This window comes from Stegodyphus dumicola, chromosome 5 (assembly GCF_044657685.1).
Source record: "Stegodyphus dumicola isolate Sdum_Otavi_A_Nest chromosome 5, ASM4465768v1".
Lineage (NCBI taxonomy): Eukaryota > Metazoa > Arthropoda > Arachnida > Araneae > Eresidae > Stegodyphus > Stegodyphus dumicola.
The window spans coordinates 78756694-78775779 of NC_140772.1; positions in this window are offsets into that span (position 1 = coordinate 78756694).

Consider the following 19086-nt stretch of genomic DNA (forward strand, 5'->3'; position numbering starts at 1 on the left):
ATTTAAAAAAATTCTGCTGAAAGAAAATGGAAAAACTAAGCTTTTCTCTTTAACAGCCATGTCTTCAAGGAGCAGGTGGGAAATTCTAATTTATACTTTAAATTCATCTGAAAAAGGAGAAATACTTTTAACAACTGCAAACTATGAAACTTGATGAGTACTGAAAATTTCTTATGAATACAAATTCAGCGCTCAGCAGCTTGAAGGAGTAGATATAAATAAAAATATATTAAGGTTTTAAACTAACACGAATTTAGTAAAGCGCGCTAAAAAGGCTAAGAAATAATCATTTTAGCTATCATAGTATGTTTAGTTATATGTGACTAAAATGAAATAGCACTCCTGATAGGTGTAACATTTCCAACTGAAATTATGACATAAAATTTTAACCGAAACTTCAGAGTAATTAGTTTTATTTTGATATAGGAAACATAAAAAATACCAATACCCTTGTGTAGATTCGAACTCAGGACTTCTCGATTGCCGGCTGGCCGTGCTTCTAATTACACCAACAAAGGAAGAATTAAGAAAGGAGAAAATTCCTTACATTCCCCCCCCAGACTGAAAGGGTCACTAAAGAGGAGTGGATGCAGTTACCAAATCCAGATTGGGGAGCGAATTATCGTGTTCCACATTTTAGCAAAGTCTTCTCCAGGATTCGAATTGTGGATATCAAGGCTACCAATCGGATACGATTACCAAACTTTCAATTGCACCATGAAGGCTTGAAGAAAGAAAATTGAATATAATCCTTCATACATGACTGACAGATGATTAAAATTCAGTTTTTATTTTACTTCATTATGTCTAACGTTCTTTGAAATTCTTTTAATATCCAATTCATGAATGCACATAATTTAGGCTATTAAATACAATTTAGCCTCAGATTTTTTGTCCCGACGGACGACTTTTTGTATTGTATAGCGGTTAACTAAAAATAAAATAACTAAATGAAAAGTTTAATACCAAACGGCATATTTTACCCCATCGACTTGAAGTTCCACAAACTGAAAATTTCACAGAAACTCACTCGTTCTTCTGTCCTTAGCGCGAGGGCAAAAAAATTAACACACCTTTCATACTTAGTTGTTTCTAATTTCATGTATTCGTTTTAATTCTTCATCGAAACTTCTGCTTTTGTTTTGCATGCAGTACGTCAATTTCTTGGAAACGTATTATTCTCTGATCTTTGTTCAATACCTTTTTCATTAATTATAATGCTAAGTCCTTCAAAAACAGACTTCTGTTTCTTGTTGGTGGATTAGTTGAATGTAATATAATTCAAGCATTTATTACAGCAACATTCAGTGCAGGAAAGAAAATTACCATTGGCCACCTTCTCGTTATTCTGGCAATTGAATAATTGGCTGATATTTCATCCTCCATATCCACTGTTCCTTTAGTCATATTATTGAAACATATAATTCCTAACGTTTTATTTTCTCCAATAGTATCATCTATAATATGATCGTTATATAATGTTATAATGATCGTTATATAAAGCATAAGAACAGTTTTTCCATTTTCAGGAACATCAGTAATTAATGTTTTATCTTTTTCGAAACCAAAACATTGTAGAAAATATTCTTAGTTTCATCTTCAGTTTCCGAAATGCAATCTTCATCGCTTTCAAATATTTCTAATAAACCTCGCATGCGTAGCATCTCCAGTTCATAGGGACTCATTCTTTTTACTATAATGCAGTTATAATTTTTTTAGAATTTAATGTCAAGTACTTTAAAATCACTTGCGAGTAGAAATATTTACTGTTACACTCTAGAAATAAATTTCTGAACTAAATATTCAGTCAGAAAAACACTTACACGGACAGGCGCGTGGGGTGTGTCATACCCCAGTTCCAACAGAATACTGATAAATCTTTTTCTCAAACACACAGGCAAAGAAAAAGCGGTTCTGAAAGTCAAACACAACTAGAAACTCAGCTACTGAAAGCAGCACAGAATTTCAGTTTCACAAGTTAAGAATATTCCACTTTTATGTAGGGTTGGGGTATGATACACCCCACGCGCCTTCCTGCGGGTTAACTTCTATTTCAATTCAAAACTCGTCATTTTATACTTCGACACACTAGAGCAGCAAAGTGCACAGCACACTGTCGTTTCGATTTAAATTAATGTCAAAGCAAAGTGCTTGCCTGGAAAGCCCATATACCTTTTACGAAATCTTCGCTTATATTTTCAATACATTTTCACATCATTTTCAGATACCGTTTATTTTACTAAATCTTCCACGACATTTATAACAAAATATAGAATTTCACAAATGGACTACGCAATTCTAATACCCAAAATTGCCAATGTTTGGTACATTGACAGTAAGCAAATTAGCAATGAGTGTATTGTCTGCCTTTCGGAGAGTTAGCTGATCTTTGGCGTTCTTAGCCGATTTTCCATTAATGGTTGAACTTATAACTTCCCTAATCACAGTGGTCTCATAGTGAGGTACGCGTAACACAGGGAGAGAACGCAAATTGAGATATGGATGAACGTCAAAAAAGTAATTTTAACAATCACTTGAGAATGTATGATCATATTTGAGGTAAATGCGAGGTCTCTCATTTTCCGCTGTCTCAGATTTTAATAGCGCCTAGGGAAGTTGAACATTATAATTACAGCGGCTGTAATACGTGTGAACGTTACATTACATCACAGATGCCTAAGCTGATAGTGCTTACTGATCCTGGGCACTATACCGAAGGAGTCGAGTTTGAATCTCAGAGAAAGCATGGATGTTGTAAATCTATATTATCGTTGCGGCTTAGGTAGTACTCTAAATATATACGAAGCCGAAAGTCGTCTCGTGTGGTTTTTGTAGGCGAAGAGGTGTGGAAAATCCTCAGACCGACCTATGGGGTGCTCTTCCTCAAATTTCGCGAATAACTGAGCAAATTTTACTGTTACCTATATGGTAACAACAAGCCTCTTGACAACGACAAACGTAATCTTATACCCCTTTCCACAATACAATTTGCTGGCTTATTATGTTTTAGGTCAGACAAACCAACAACATTAAATTAAAGTACATTACGTTACATTATATTACATTATGTAATATAGTATATTACATTACATAATATAACATGAAGTTATATTGCAATATATTATATTATATTATATTACATGGGGTATAATTTTGCTTATTTTCGGCCGGGGTGTACGCCCAAAATTTTGCAGATGTCTGTCGTTTCTAATAGGTGTTGTCTATCCTTACATTAACACTTTTAATTTGTTCGACATTGTTCGTGCATTTAGTATTACCGTTTCCTTTTACATAAACAAAAGCTGCTCTTATTCGCTGTGTAATATAGGGGCCTCCAACTTTTGGATATAACTTCCCGACTTTGGAATTATATGACCAAGAAATTTAATTTTCAGTAATTTATATTGAAACAAAGTAATTCCTTAAAATGTCTCTCATTTTGTTTTTTGTCCTAAAGCAGCTTTTGGTTGGTGTGGGTTCTGTTTGAATTACTCAAAGGCTCATCGATATTTGTTTCTGAATAATTTCCATCTTAAATTCTTCCTCTGTTTATGTTTAAAATAATAGTTTATATAGAAGGGTTGCCCACTTTATACAAAAAAATAATTCTGCAGGTGTTTACCTTCATCTTCTGTTTGGTTGATCTTAATGTGCACTTAAAGGGCATGATCATACTGCTAATATCAATATAATAGCACAGATTAGAAAAAACTCCAATCCAGACGCATCTTGGCACTGGATTATCTGAAAGATAAATGTTTCTTTATTACCACTAATGCGCTAATAAAGGCAAGCTTCATTAGCGCAGTAGTCTCAGAGCAATTCATGCATTTTTGCGTAGAAATATTTGTTCATCTTTATGTTTATACCTTATGCAGAATAGACAGTGTTCGATAAGGCATCATTTTAAAACGTTTAAACTCAAGACCCGAGAATCTCTTTTAAAACTTTTACTACAGAATTATGAAACATTATCCAAAATTACTTTTATTATATAAAACTTTAAAACTTTTTAACGGAGGCTAGTCGTAAAGGGATTTTAAAACAAAATCTATTTTTATTTGTTTTACTCTAGACATATGGACCTATTAAATCCAATATATGGACCTGTTAAATCAATTATAAGGACCTAGTAATATATCATTGGGGAAATTTTCTGTTGTACTATTTCGGTTCATTGAGGATAATAAATAATATCATAAATTTATTAGCTTATGTCACAGGAATTGATATATCCTGTCACATATTTTGAAGCTGAGGGAAACAGTTATTTTTACTCACCTCAACACTACTTTCCTGATAATTTTCCATTACCCTCAACATTACTTTCCTGATAATGGGGCAACATGTAATCCAATTAAAATACTTAATCTAGTTCTGGGATAGCTGGTTATAGGCCGGTGTTTCTCTTTGCGACTTTAGCAAATATCAGAGATAGCCACTGACCTTAACGTTTTCAAGAAACGTCTAACATTGTAATGTCACCGTAAAAGATGATATCAACAGCCCAACCCATCCATGAATAGGGCCAGCGATTATATATCAAATAAATAGAGCACAGTTGTAGTAATATACTTTTTTCGATATTGCATTAACAAAAATAATGTGCTTATTACAAATAAAACTATATTACATATATAAACAATGAAACAAATAACAGCCTTTATTACGTACAATATATATATATATATATGTCGCCACATTATAAATGTTCTGGTTACCATATAAACTGGATTATCTATGCAAACAGAAATACAATGACGTTTGATTAAACACAGGTTATATTATTCATTGTCCCATTCCTTAAACGAAGCCAATAGTTATTTACTATGAATGCCTACAAGTAGTGGCATAATGTGTAGCACAATTGCTAATTACACTTGCTTGTCTGCCAGTGCGGACAATACCGAATGCATGGGGTCTGTAGGTGATGTCGACTGTGTTATTACAGTTAAAAATGTAGTTATCAAGGACACCTACCTCTCCACACTGGCAAAGTTTCAAAGTGTACGGCTCAAAACACTTCATAAATTTCGGAAAAGGTCCATGGCTGTGAAGTACTACGTGAGAAATCTATTGGGTACGTTCAGCTCATGCCTAAGTTCTAGTAAAAATTGTGAGTTCTGTTGATACGTCGTACCAGCGAGCTCGCCACTGTTCCATGTGCTTCTCCACTGTTATCGTTTTCAAGCAGGAAACTGGTGTCTTTCCCGAATGTAATAAAATGTTGGAATTTTTAACTACCGATCAGACAAATTTATCTGCTTCTTCATTTTCTGTTATACCAACATGAACAGACGATGATATCACTCAAAAACGCTTATCTGGTAAGGTTCGAAGCGAAGTATTCCTATTAATGTGCACCTGGCTCTACTTGCTCATTTCGAATTATGTGAGATTTCCTGGCAAAATGTAACCGGCGTCATTAGCGACAAGAAGATAAAGAAATTCTTAGGTCACAAACAGAACACTATAATTGTTTGTCAATGAATGGAGCAGACAAGGGTTTCGCCTTGATAATAAGGTCTAAGTGTACAAAAGAACACAAAAATGATTCATATAGGAATGAACAGTGCAAATGTATCGCTGAAATGAAGGCAGCTATACTGAAAAACCCACCTCCATCATCATTAGCAACTAGTGACGAAGAGGCTGAGTTTTTGCTTCCAGCAATGAAAAAACTATGTTCAAGTCCTAAGTTGAAACCTCCTAATCAAATACTCAAGTCTAATTGGGAAATACGTCTACTTGGGAATAGCTGTCTATTCAACAAGTAAGTGCTTCATTTATAACAACTCTAAACAGTCTTTGTCAAGATGTTTCAAACATTTCCGTATCTACAGCTGCTGTTAACCGAGCTTGGGAGATCAATAGGAGTAAAGTAGCAAATAAAATCGAAGTGTCACTCTTTGAAAATCCTCCTCATTTGGTCTTGCACTGAGATAATAAATTGTTTCCCTCATTTGCCCATGGGAGTGTTAAACGTTTGGAAGGCAGTTTGCAGTTCTAGTGACTGGCAAAATTTTTGAGCGATTTTTTGATGTACCGGTTGTTTTGAAATGCACTGGTGAGCATATGGATGAAGTAGTTCTTCAGGAAGGGGACCAATTTAGGCTATGTAACAATATCATCGGTATGACTTTTGCATAGTGATACTGTAGCATATAGTATCTGATCCAAGAGCCGTGTACCAGAATTGAAAGCGAATTCGGACGAACGGTTGTGGTTGCCTTGCCATAACCACACAAAGAACTAATACTGAAACGATTGTTTGCTGACTGTTGTGGCATACCATCAAGCGCCAGATTCTCAGAACTCGCAAAGTCTGTGAGCTTCACTTGACAAAACGTCATCTACGAGAATGCTAGAAAGTTCCGTCAAAGGCTGTCTAGAGGAACAACTTGTGAAAATGGTTAACTACAGCCAAAATGTCCTAAAAGACGGAAGTCATCTAAGCGAGGAATACAAAGAGTTATTAAAACTATCATTCTTGTATCCAGGAGTTTGCACTTAACGACTTCCGTTTCAGCGTCCTAGGGTCTCTGCATCAAGTAAGATGGCTAGCAAAGATAATATGCACTTAAAATTGCCCTTTTCACCAAACACATAAATATACCTCAACGAGAATGAAAAAGAATAAAACAGGTTGCACATTTTGTCAGCTTCATATAGTTCGCTTTTGGCACAAGGCAATTATAAGTCTATAGGCTCCAAAGAATGATCTGGATATGCTAGAGCTTTCGAGCAGTTACCAGACGCAGATATTAGGAAAGTTGCTCTCACAATTGCTAAGAGACATCAGAAGCAAATGTTGGATAGGCATTTTTGAACGGATGTATTACTCAGGCTCATATGGAAAATATGACTAAAAATTTAGAAACCAAACCTGGAAAGAAAAAGAAAATAAAGAGATTAGAGGGTTAAAATCTAGTTTTTGAAGGTTCCATTTCCATTACCTTACTTATAAAACAAAGTGTTTTATAAGTAAGGAAATGGATCAGGTCCTTTTCTTTCAAAACTAAGTTTTAGTCCTTTGAATTCTTTGGGATCCACGACGTGACAGAATACTGCAGTGATTCTCTAAGAAGCCATGTCAATTTTCTTGTTAAGAGTAGGCGAGCATCACAGAAACGTTTCGCCAAGCGAACAAAAGAAGGAACTGCATATTTCATATTTCATTGACAGAACACATGTTTTGCTTAACGTACTACCTATTAATCTTAGCGTCTAATTTCAATATTATTTTTAATTTGTGATTTCTAGTTTCCCCAATAAAAGTAATTAACATTTGAAAGTAGTATTTTTACCCAGTTTTAGAAAACTGATCAAAGTATGCAACCTCTAAATATTATCCAGTCTTTTTGAAATTTGTCATATACATCTGTTATATCACTGAGATTCGGGAGCAACCCAACACTGCAAAACTTTTACATTTTATTTTTTGCTTTACAAAATGAAACACTATAATATATGTATATGTATTATAAGTTAAATACATATGCAACAATAGGGAAAATACAGAAGGAATGCAAAAAATATATTAAATTTGGAAATATTGCTTTTTTATTAAAGCCTGTAACTATTAGCGATTCAGAAAACAAACTATTCTTATCAAATATGTTGAAAGTCGTTTCAAATTATATGTAGAATTCTATGTCAGCTGCTACGACGTTTCAAAGACCAATCTATTAAACAAGTTTCTACCACATTTCTATCTCAGAATCAGTCAATTCGCCTGTAAATGTAATTTATAAAATAATTCAGGAAATGCTTACATACATCAGTTGGCACGAACGAAAATTTGGCAGCAGAATGTTGACTTCTGTGTACCTCAGTTTATATACTGCTCTGAAGCTTAAGCTCAAAGGTGTAAACAAGCAGGCCTCAATAGTAAATGCCGTTCTGGAATTCTTACCAGTTCAGAGTACGGATGATATTGAAGTTCAGAAGTATGATCTAAAAGACTGCACAGCCCAACTAATCTGATGAACAAAAAGATCGTTATTCTTCGGGATGAAATTGAAGATTCACCGCATTCTAATGAAAATGTAGCCAATAAAAAATAAAACAAGTAAAAAATCCAAGAAGTCGAAACCGCAAAATCTGCCGCAAGTCTCTCAAGAAATCATTTCCATAGGCAAACTAAGACCAAACCAAAAGGAAAACCTTTCAAACTCATGGTCTAGGAGGAGGAAATCTGATAGCCTTCCCCTCCAAACAAACCGGCATTAATTAATCATAAAAATGTGAACTAAGCTACCCTGCCCACTTCAAATTCAATAGACAATTAAATCGTTTCCTATCAAATCGGCAATACTGGATTTGGCCTTCTTATAGAATGTTAAAAATCTCGCCGATTGCGGTGGTGAACTTCAGACTCACTTGGAAGACGCAGAATTCACAGACTACAGGCCTAATCCTGAATGCAAATGTAATAAACTGTAGCAAAGTAAGAGTTTTCACGTCTGATGCACATCTCAAGGTAACATCCTTTCTTAGTGGAAATGATATCAAAGATTTTTCACATGTACTGCCGGACAGAAACTGAACATTACACCGCTGATTGAAGTTGGGGATGTGCTTATGAAGCAACGATTCCAGTCTGAATATGTATTGTTCAACCGATAAAAAGCAGAGCAGAGCTCTCGAACAAGTCAAGATGCAACTGTTTTTGGTTATTCTGCCTCGAAAGTACATGAGATGGATATATTCAACACTGCGTTCTTCATGCGACTCAGAATTCGTACTGGGCCTAACCATGGAAGACAGTGCCCCATTTAGCGTTGTCGCTTCCAGGGCTTTTACGACGCGCAAAACAGGTGCAGGTTGTAACCGAGATGAGTAAAATGTGGTTCAGACCATGAATTCCTTTTCTCTACCAGACGTAGACAGGAACAGACCAAATGTGCAAACTGCAGTTCAGATCACTTTGCCATTATTCTGCATGCGGTGCTTTTCCTGCGTCTAAACAACAGTTATAATGGAATACTGCATTTACAACAAACAAATCCCAACTGCAAAGCACCAGCAAATTTGCAGAGATCGCCAGGCTGTCACAAAAGTTCTGAGAAGCCAAGCCGGTGAATGCTCAACATACAACCCCGATTACTATTGTAAAAACATTATAAGCCTCCAATATTATAGGAACTCAGTTCAAATCAAGACTAAACTATTGCCCTCGTAATTTATCTGGCGGAACTATTCAAGCCAAATGATTCTCCTGGAACTATAGACGTTGATCAGTGTCTTGAGAAATCGGCTCAAGATTTCAAAAACTCTCCTTTCCCACAAAACCTGATAAAGTTATCTAGATCAAAGGAAATTATGATTATGTTTAAACACGTCAGCTCGAAAACGGCTTCTGAAAGTGATTACATTACAAACATACCTGTGAAAAATGTCTTTCACTGTGTCATCGTTGAACTGACAAGTATCATTAACACAAGTCTCGCAAAATCATACTATTCCTGCCTTGTTAACATCTTCCTCAACCATAAGACTGGACACTCGCTAGAAGATCCCTGAAGTTATCGGCCGATTTGTCTCCTATTGCCGCTGGAAAAAGTCTTTGAACGCATCATTTTTAATATACTGAAACCTCTTTTTGCACAAATCGCAGATGAACAACATGGTTTCTGGGCAGGCCTTTCAACTGCTCACCAAGTATTCTGGGTTTTATTGAGACATCAATATGTGATAAATTCTAATGTAGCTCTTCGTATGCTTGCTAGACGTCGTCAAAATTTTTGACTGGGCCTGTCATAAAGGATTTATTCCCAAGCTTGTACAGCTGCACCTCCCCGAAAACAGGTCCTAATTTTTCCACCATTTCTTCACAAAAGGTTTTTCCTAGCGAGACAAGGAGATTGCATGTCTTTCCCACAGCAGTCTGTGCTTTTGTCCTCCAAGGTTGCAGTCTTGGTCCTGTATTTGATTTATGCAAATGATTTCCCAAAATTTAATGACGAACTCAACAATATTATTTCGCCGATGACACTGTAATCATTAATCGTTCAAGAAAGCCTAATTACACTCGTTAAAGGATCGAGAACAAAATCCCGTAGATGGAAAAATAGTGCCAGAAAGGAAAAGTGAAACTCAACCTAGTAAAACCCCAAATCAAAGCAATCAGGAAATATAAACCTCAAGATAAACTGGACTATAATGTGACAACCTTCGAAAAGCAAGCTCTTGTAGTTCATCCGGCTAAATAATTAGGTGTTTAGTTCATTAGATAACCTAACCTAATCTTGGATGTCACATGAATCACAGCGTAATCAACCTTCACATACATATGATACTTTTATGCTTTGGCATAATCAAATAAAGCAAACCGAGGACGATCTGTAACGTATTATAAGATGAAGTCTGTAACACAGCTTAATATTCTATTCTTTAAGCATTTTTTTGCTATAAAAATGGCTTGTAAATAAGTATTTTTCCCTAATTTACATTTTGAATTCATGATATTTCTTCGACGGATTCAATAACAAGTTTCAAATTTGCATCTTTCCTGCGTTATTGAAAACAGTAATTTATTTCTTTCATGTAAATGTGATCAGTCTATGAAGAACACATTCGAAGCTTGCTTTTAATTTAAGGAATACTTCCTAATATATGAATCAATATATGCTTCTGATCTTGTATACAACGGAATTAATTTTCATTATTCATACATAAAGCCATGAACATTATGTTTGGCTTATATTTGCTAGATGCATTATGGGAAATTTAAAATTATTCTTTTCGTTTAAATATCGTCGAGCGTTAATGTTTTAAATCTTTCTTCTTTTACACGACATTTAGATTATTACCTTTACTTTTTTTAGCTTATAAAATATTAAAATTTCTCACCGGTAAAAGAACTGAGTATTTAACATTCTCATCGTTAATAGAAATCTTTCTCAATTTCAGGGGGATGTGCTCCAGGCTCATCCATTAATTTCCATTAAGATATGAAACATGACATGCAGAAAGCTACTAAATACATCCATATAATAAAGTTAAAACATTAAAAGATTGTGAGCATTAAAAGATCGTAAAGTTATTTTCAAATTCTTCAAGAGCCTTTATAATATATCTTCTTAATTTTACTTAAGTTCTAGCGAAAACCGCACATTAAGAAGAAATATTCTGAGCATTTAAATAAATAATGTTGTCAGAAATGTTTTTAATTTGCATCCATTATTAATAGTATAAAAATGCTAAACAAAATAGTTTAAATGGTAGATTGCTTAAACATAATATGAGTACTTATTATAAAAATCCGTTTGTAAAAGTTAATCTAAAACTTCCTCTCTGTAATATCTAGTTAAATGATTGTAATTTGATTTTCGGCACTACATCAAAATTTAATTAACTGCATTTAACTGCAGTCTCACTTATCCTTTAGACTTAAGAGCAAACTGCATTTTTAAATCAAAGCTTTCAATCAAGCAGTACAAAAATAATAACACATTATCCGAGGAATTCTGCATTCTGAGAAAGAGGAGCACAAATCAGTTTTATTCAACTTATAAAACATTTTCGGTAAAAGAAATTAAATCTGAGATTAAAACTTCAATATTAGTTGAGTTATTAACTGATTTCCGTTTTTTCGTTTTATTACTTTTATACAAAAGGAATATAAGTATCATATTTCAAATATTTATTTAACTCCTGGTACTATACATTTGCTTACATTAGCAATGCACAACCGACAACCTGTTTTAAATTTATTGACGTATGAAACGTTTTTGGTTCTGTTTCTTTATACTACTATTTTGCGATATAAAAAGACAAAATTAAAACTTAAATGCACTGGAACAAGCGAGATTGCACCGCATTGACAAGTGGTTTATGCGCTAAACCGATCTAATACATGGCTGTACCGCTGTTGTCTCACGCTACTGTATATTAGAGACACAGCTAACATTATCAGTTCATACGGTGAGGCCGTGAGTGAGTCAAACCGTGTTGTGTGTTTTTCCAGATAGGGATTTTGCTCAAGTGTTGACTTATTTTGCTAGAAGAAATATATATACTAAACAAATATAATAATACTAAACAAATAATTAATGAACATACATTTTGGTCTTTGTAGCTGAGTAGACGAGGCAACAGTGAGAATACAATGGTTGTAAGGCACCAGGGCCCTCGGCCTGTAAAGGGGCACCAAAGAAAGAAAGAAAGAAAAGAAAAGAAACAAGAAGACAAAAGAGCTGAGGGAGAAAAGGTAGAATTAATTGTTTGAAAATATGAGTTTCATTTAAGAAATTTAACATGAAATTCTGTCTCTAAGCATAAAACGTTTAATATTAATAGATATAGGAATCTGTTCACACTTAGACACGGATAAGATAATCCAGCTTTAGACGTAGATAAAACATCACTTTGCAAATATTTCTTGCTTTAAAAATATTTTCACTAAGCTTCTCAGAATTCTGAAAATTTAGTTTCTTAATTTTAATTATTCAATCAAAATTTGTAACGGAAAATAAATTGGGAAAATGAAGCTAAACAAGTTTTTTTTCCCTTTTAACTAAGAAATTTAAAACATATTTATATGCGTTGATCTCATACAGTAAGTGTTAGTAGTTAGAACGAAAACAGTTAATTTTAAATATTCATTATTACATACTTTTCTGGACTCATAAAATCATCAAGGTTCGAAAACGCGTTATTAAAAATATTTTATTAATAAAATGTTTATTTAGTTTTCCATTCAGCCATTGAGTGATAACATTATATTGCTATTTTAAACCTGAGTTAAAGAGGAAACCATTAATAATATAAACACAATTTGAATGGCATTTCCATTTCTTAATTGATACTTTAATTAGAACTATATTCGTTTTTTATGTTCTGCCTGATTTCCCTTTCTCTGGAAACTCACATAATATTATTATTACTTATTTATCACGTTTATTTATTGCAATTAATGGTGATTTTCTTCCACTCCTGTTTCATTGTTTTCCATGATCCATTCGCAGTTTTTAGGTTGCATTTTGACATAGAATTTTTAGCATCTCTTTAGAAGCCTAACCATAATACATTGGTGAAATGATGGAGGAAAATTGATGAAGGAATTACAAGCAAACTAAAGATACCTACCTTTTCTTCCAAAAAGACAGACTGTTAGTGGTAGGACAAGGATACATGATTGTTAGCTTCATTTTGTTGCCGTTGTTATCACTGTTAGCTACTTGGGCAAAGAAACAAATTTTCCTTTAAATGTGTACGAATTTTATTTTACTTTACATATAAGGAGCAGTTTTTTAAGTATTTTCTACTTTTCTTATTATTTTTACGTATTGCCGAAAAAACTAGCAATAATCCTATGTTTCATACTGAAAACTTTCTTTGAATTTCGAAATCGAGCTGACCAAATTTAACTCTTTTTTAGGAATAGTAAACCAATCTTAGTTTTATTACTATAATTGATAAAATTGCATGCTTCAGGGAAAACCACAGTGTATTTCGGTTTGTCTTGAGCTAAGTGATTTTAATAAAAATTTCAGCCTTTTATTCTGTCTTTTTTTGTGAATTATTGTTATTATTAACACATATTTGTTTAAATTAATTTTTCAGTTAATGCAATTTTATTCTGAGATCAGAGATTTACGGACTTGAGTTATTTTTAATCATTTTTAAAGTAGTACTTTACTTCCCTATTATTCTGTACTATTCTTCCCTCACGAAACTTATCGCTTAGAGTTTTCCTCCCTTTAATATGAATATCATTTATTTTAAATTAAGAAATATTAATACTGCGTTTTCAAAACATTTTAATTACAGAATAAAAATATTCATTTTTAGCAAGGTGAAAGCTCTAATCATTGACCCAAATCTTGCTTACTTGTGGCATTTCTAATACAGACGGTATCTCACTACATCATACTAAGCTAAGCTTAAGGGGGCGGTGGATTTTAAAAATTAGTTTTTTAAGTTTTAGTGCTTTCAACAAGAAATTTTACACGTATAGATATTATAACATCAGTTTATAAAATATATGTTCAAAACTTCAATTTATTTTAAATTCAAAATTTTTAAAACAAAGAATTAATTATTTTAATTAAAGATTATAAATGCTCTTTGCGCTCTAATTTTCAATATGTTTTCTTAATTTTTCCTTTAAGATAGTTATAAAGACTTGACAAAAGATTTTGTGTATCCGTTATTGAATATGATGAATAAAAAATTTTTAAAAAGGAATTTAATGAACTTAAACCCAGTTTTCGGAAATATATCAACTTTTGTTAAACATTATCACAAGTTTAAATTTCTTAATATCCCCATATCCAAAAATGCATGCACAGTTCTACAGTAACATATAACAAGATAGTTTCTTCCGAATATAATTCCTTTTAAACTAAAAATGAGTCGAATGGAGCATTTTCAAGACATAGGAACTGCCAAAAAATTTGAATTTAAAACCGAATTTACAGTTTTTCTTCAAACTTACCTTCATAAGAAACAGCAAATTAACTTTAATTAGGAATTTGTAAACACTAGATAACATTTTCGTATCATTTAACTATTTTTAATCTCATAATATTAAGTATGACAAATATTAACATATCTCAAATTGGTATGTAATTCAAAGTTATAGGGAGAAACAATTTATGCATTATATCCAATGAAACTTTTAAAATTCTCCCGCACCATATGTTTTACCTTCATTTGTCACATTTACACTATCTTTTAATTGCAATATTTTTACTATTTCTGTTTTCTTCCAAGCACAAAGCATTTCTCTTTTTGTTTTGGTTCAAGCGACGTTGATCTCGCTTTTTTGCCACAAATAGGAAAAACGAGTTTTCCCATGCTCTACGCATATAGCATTTACAGAACCAAAGTTACATTCATTAATACTAGTTGTCAACTGCATTTCTAGCCTTTTTTTTTTTTAGAATTTTTTAGAAATAAACACTTCTTTTAGGCAACTATATAAATTATAACTGTTTAAATACATTTTTTTTTTTTTTTTTTTTTTTTTTTTTACATTTTCTCCAAAATTTAAAAAAGGGCAAAGTTTACATTGTTTATACATTTAAATGCTTGTTAACTTCTTTAAAAATTAGAATAATTTAATTCATTTTTTTGCATACAATGGAGTTACGTATATGGAATATTACGAGAGTAAAAAATCAAATTCAATATTTTGGTTGAGTTTTTAGCTAAGTCCACCGTCCCCTTAATGAATTGTTAAAAAAGTAATTATTTTCGAAAGTTCTTGACTTTTCATTTTTGTTTTTCATATTCTTTATAAAATTGTGTAAATATTTTCTATTGGTCTTATCTTCAGTAGCTTTATTGAATCGGTCTAGGACGTATTAAACTATCTACAGATCATATATAAAATACCACCTCAGTATCATCACAAACTGCATTTTTTCAAAATTTCCATTTAGAAAATCCCTTACATTTTAGGTAACTGCACATGTGTGAGCTTCATAGATTGAAGTTGTGTTTTGAAGAAAATAAATTAATTAAATATTGTCTAAATACCTATATTTAGATAATATCTAATAAATTATTATCTAAATATCATACTTCAAGGTAAAACCAATACGCTTTCTTTTAATGTATTGTTTCTTTTAACGTGTTTCATTTCACATGTAATCATATATGTACAGTTATCTAAAATGTAAAGAATTTTTCTACCTGGAAATTATTTTTTATAAAATTACAGGGTTTTCTGATGTATGAGCTTGTGCTTTTTATATAGTTTTCTTGGATGAGGTAGTCCAGTACGTTCTGGACTAATACAATAAATGTGCTGCAGAAATGATTAACAAACGCTCTTTACACATTCTGATTTTCGTCACTGCATAAAAATATAATTAACTGCATTTAACTGTAGTCTCACATATTCCTTGGCTTTAAGAATAAGAAAACTTTTAAATGAAAACGTAATCTTTCAGTCAAGCAGCATAAAAATAAGAACACATTAGCCGACACATTATCTCTGTTTTGGGAGAAAGAGAAAAGCAAATCATTTTACTTCAAATTATAAAGCGTTTTCTGTAAATGGAATTAAATCTGAGGTTAAAATTTGAGTTAAAAAGTGATTTATCTTTTTTCTTTTTATTCCTTTTATAACGTAAGGAAACTAAGGATTATATTTCAGGCCTTATTTATTTAATTCACTTCATATAACAATTTAGGTTTAACATCTACTATACGTTTGTTTCCATTAGTAATGCACAATTAACGACTTGTTCTAAATTTATTTACTTAGAAAATATTTTTGTAACGCGAACGTTGTTTTAAAACGTAACGTGATGCAAACGTTGTTTTGAAACATAACGTAAGGTGCTGTTCTTAAACGTAAATAAGTCATAACTTGTCTTAATTCGTTTTTTGATGTCAGACTGCGCACATTAAATGGGTAAAGTTTACAGAAGACCATTTTAGGGAGAAAACAAAGGCTTATATTACGACCAATACGATATTGTTTTTCCTGTTATAAACGGCACTTCTTTAATAGCAAATCGTTTTGTACGTGCAAATAAATTCCACTATACTAAATAAGGAACAGCCGACATTTTTTCCATTTTAAAGGGAAAATATAATTTATAGGCTGGAGTGGATGCACGTTTTATTTCCGTTTAGAATATTTCGCAGAAAGTAAAATTTCTTGAATTCTGGATAAATAATAATACAGCTGCGAAACAAGGCAAAAAATAATTGATCCATCAAGCAAATTTGTTAACGCAATCAGAACATTAAATGTCTGCTTCTTTAAGAACAAGTTCAACCAAACGCTTACTAACATGCATGTAAAAATTATATGAATGAATGCAAAATATTATTTTAAACTCACATTCAAGCAGAAATTACCGATTTTGTTTGCAATTAAAGGTAAATAATGCAGACATATTGAATAAAAATAGTTTAATTATTTAAATAATTAATTTTTAAATTAATTATTTAATTATTCTTTGCTATTATGTACAATGTCATCGAAAACAAGTACGTTACATGAAAAACTACTATTCAAGTTTGTTTTATTATTTATTTATTAATATAAATAAAAATTTCTGACACGTAAATAGAGCCATTAGGATTACTAGGTAAGAATTTCTCCATATATCGTATATAAATCGAGAGTGGACATATTTATAGGCAAGATTCTAGTCTGCGTGCAATCGATAAATATTATCGATATGTTCGTTAGTGAAAGCTTTAGAATTCTGCGGATGAGCCAAACAATGGCGTGATAGCATGTCATGTTCTGTCTGAACTCAACTACACCTGTTAAAAAGACTTCAGATGTCACTTTGAGCGCTGAGCTGACCGAGGAACATAATGAGACAGTTTCCAATTACACGGTAATATAAATGTATCTGTATCACTAAAGACTGTTTGCGAGCGAAAGTCAGCTAAGTCAGACTATTGAATTTAGAAGTTGATTAGACTATGTACCATTACCCTAAGAATTGATTAATTCACTAATAATGTCTCTCACCTTTTTTATCGATATCGGATATTTAGTATGCAGTTTCATTGTAAATTTCTATAGCCTTTGTGTTGTGGTTCATCTAAATTTATGTTTGCGTCATTTTTTATATAGGTAATCCAAATAACTCCTGTCAAACTAGCCATCTGTTCATTGATGCTTTTCACTACCATCTTAACTAATTTGTACTATTTTCAGAGATCGAAGTTCTGTGCTATAATTGTGGACTTTGTTTTCACATACCTTTGATAAACAAAACATTACAAAAGAATAGAAAACTTTCGTTCAGTACGGACAACAAAGAAAAATAATCCCACTGGCTGTATATGTTTATCATGCTACTAAATCGAAAATAACGTATCGGAAAACTATGAAATTTCCGCTAAACTTCTAACAATATTTTAACACATACCAATCAATCTTTATGTTAATTTACAGAAAACTTGTTTGGGTAAAATAGTAAGAAAGTAATGTCGTATTTTCGCAGTTTAGAATTTCGTTTCACTTCCTTATACAAAGTTAAAGACATTATTGCTATCGTGAAAAATTTCGGATATCATATTTCACCGGAAATATTTGTTTTGTCCATTCTGGAATACATTTTTTATTATCTTTTATGTGAAATATGTACGTACGGACAGAATGAAAAAACTCGTTTTTCGAAAACGCCTTGTAAAATGAATATTTTCGTGACGTCCGTAGATATGTACGAACATATGCACGTATCTCCCATAATTCAAAAACGATTAACCGTAGAACATTGAAGTTCTGTATATAGGACTGCTATAACATCTAGTTGTGCACTTGTCTTTTTATGGCAATCCACAGTACCACCAGAAGTGTGTAAAAAAGCATATATATATATATCTATATATATACATCTTCAAAGTCCTTACTCAGCCTTTAATTTCAAAATTAATGATCGTAGTTTAATATTTCCAACTGCAGACATGTTTTAAATGCCAAAAATATTCGCGTTTGGGCAATGCCAAATTAAAAAGAAAAAGTCGTATTTAGACATAACAAAATTTGGCTTTTTTTAACTTTTAATCCGCTTTCCCGGTTCGTGTACTTATATTTGATGAAGTTTTATACGTGTTATGAAAAAATCAAAGAACATTAACCACCTTACGATAAAAATTCACCGAAATATTTAATTTTAGTTCAGTTTTTGATGCCATTTTCAACTTGCCTTGAGCAATCGGTTAATTAAGTTAGGATAATTGTAATAAATAAGTTTGAATGAAGGGCATCCAAAAATGTGTATAATTTAATAGGCCATACAAGGAAGTCATGTGGTGTTCGTATCAGAGTTTTTTCCACCATAAATTTTAAATTTCCAATGCATTTCAATTTGTTTTATTTAAAACGTAATTTACTTCTAAAAATATTATCGCAAAATATTACAAAACTACATTTTAAATAAATAAATAATTTTCTTTGATTTTTGAATTGATATCTTTGATTATGTATATCAAAGTTTACCGTGACCGAAAAGTGTAATTATTTTTATTCATACCTTATTCGCTAGATTTAACATTTATTAATTATCTTTCCTTTCCTCAAGTTAAATGATCTTTCCAAAGGCAAACAAATGTGGTTCCTTTGACCCACGTGGGCTGTACGCGTGCTTCACAGACTGG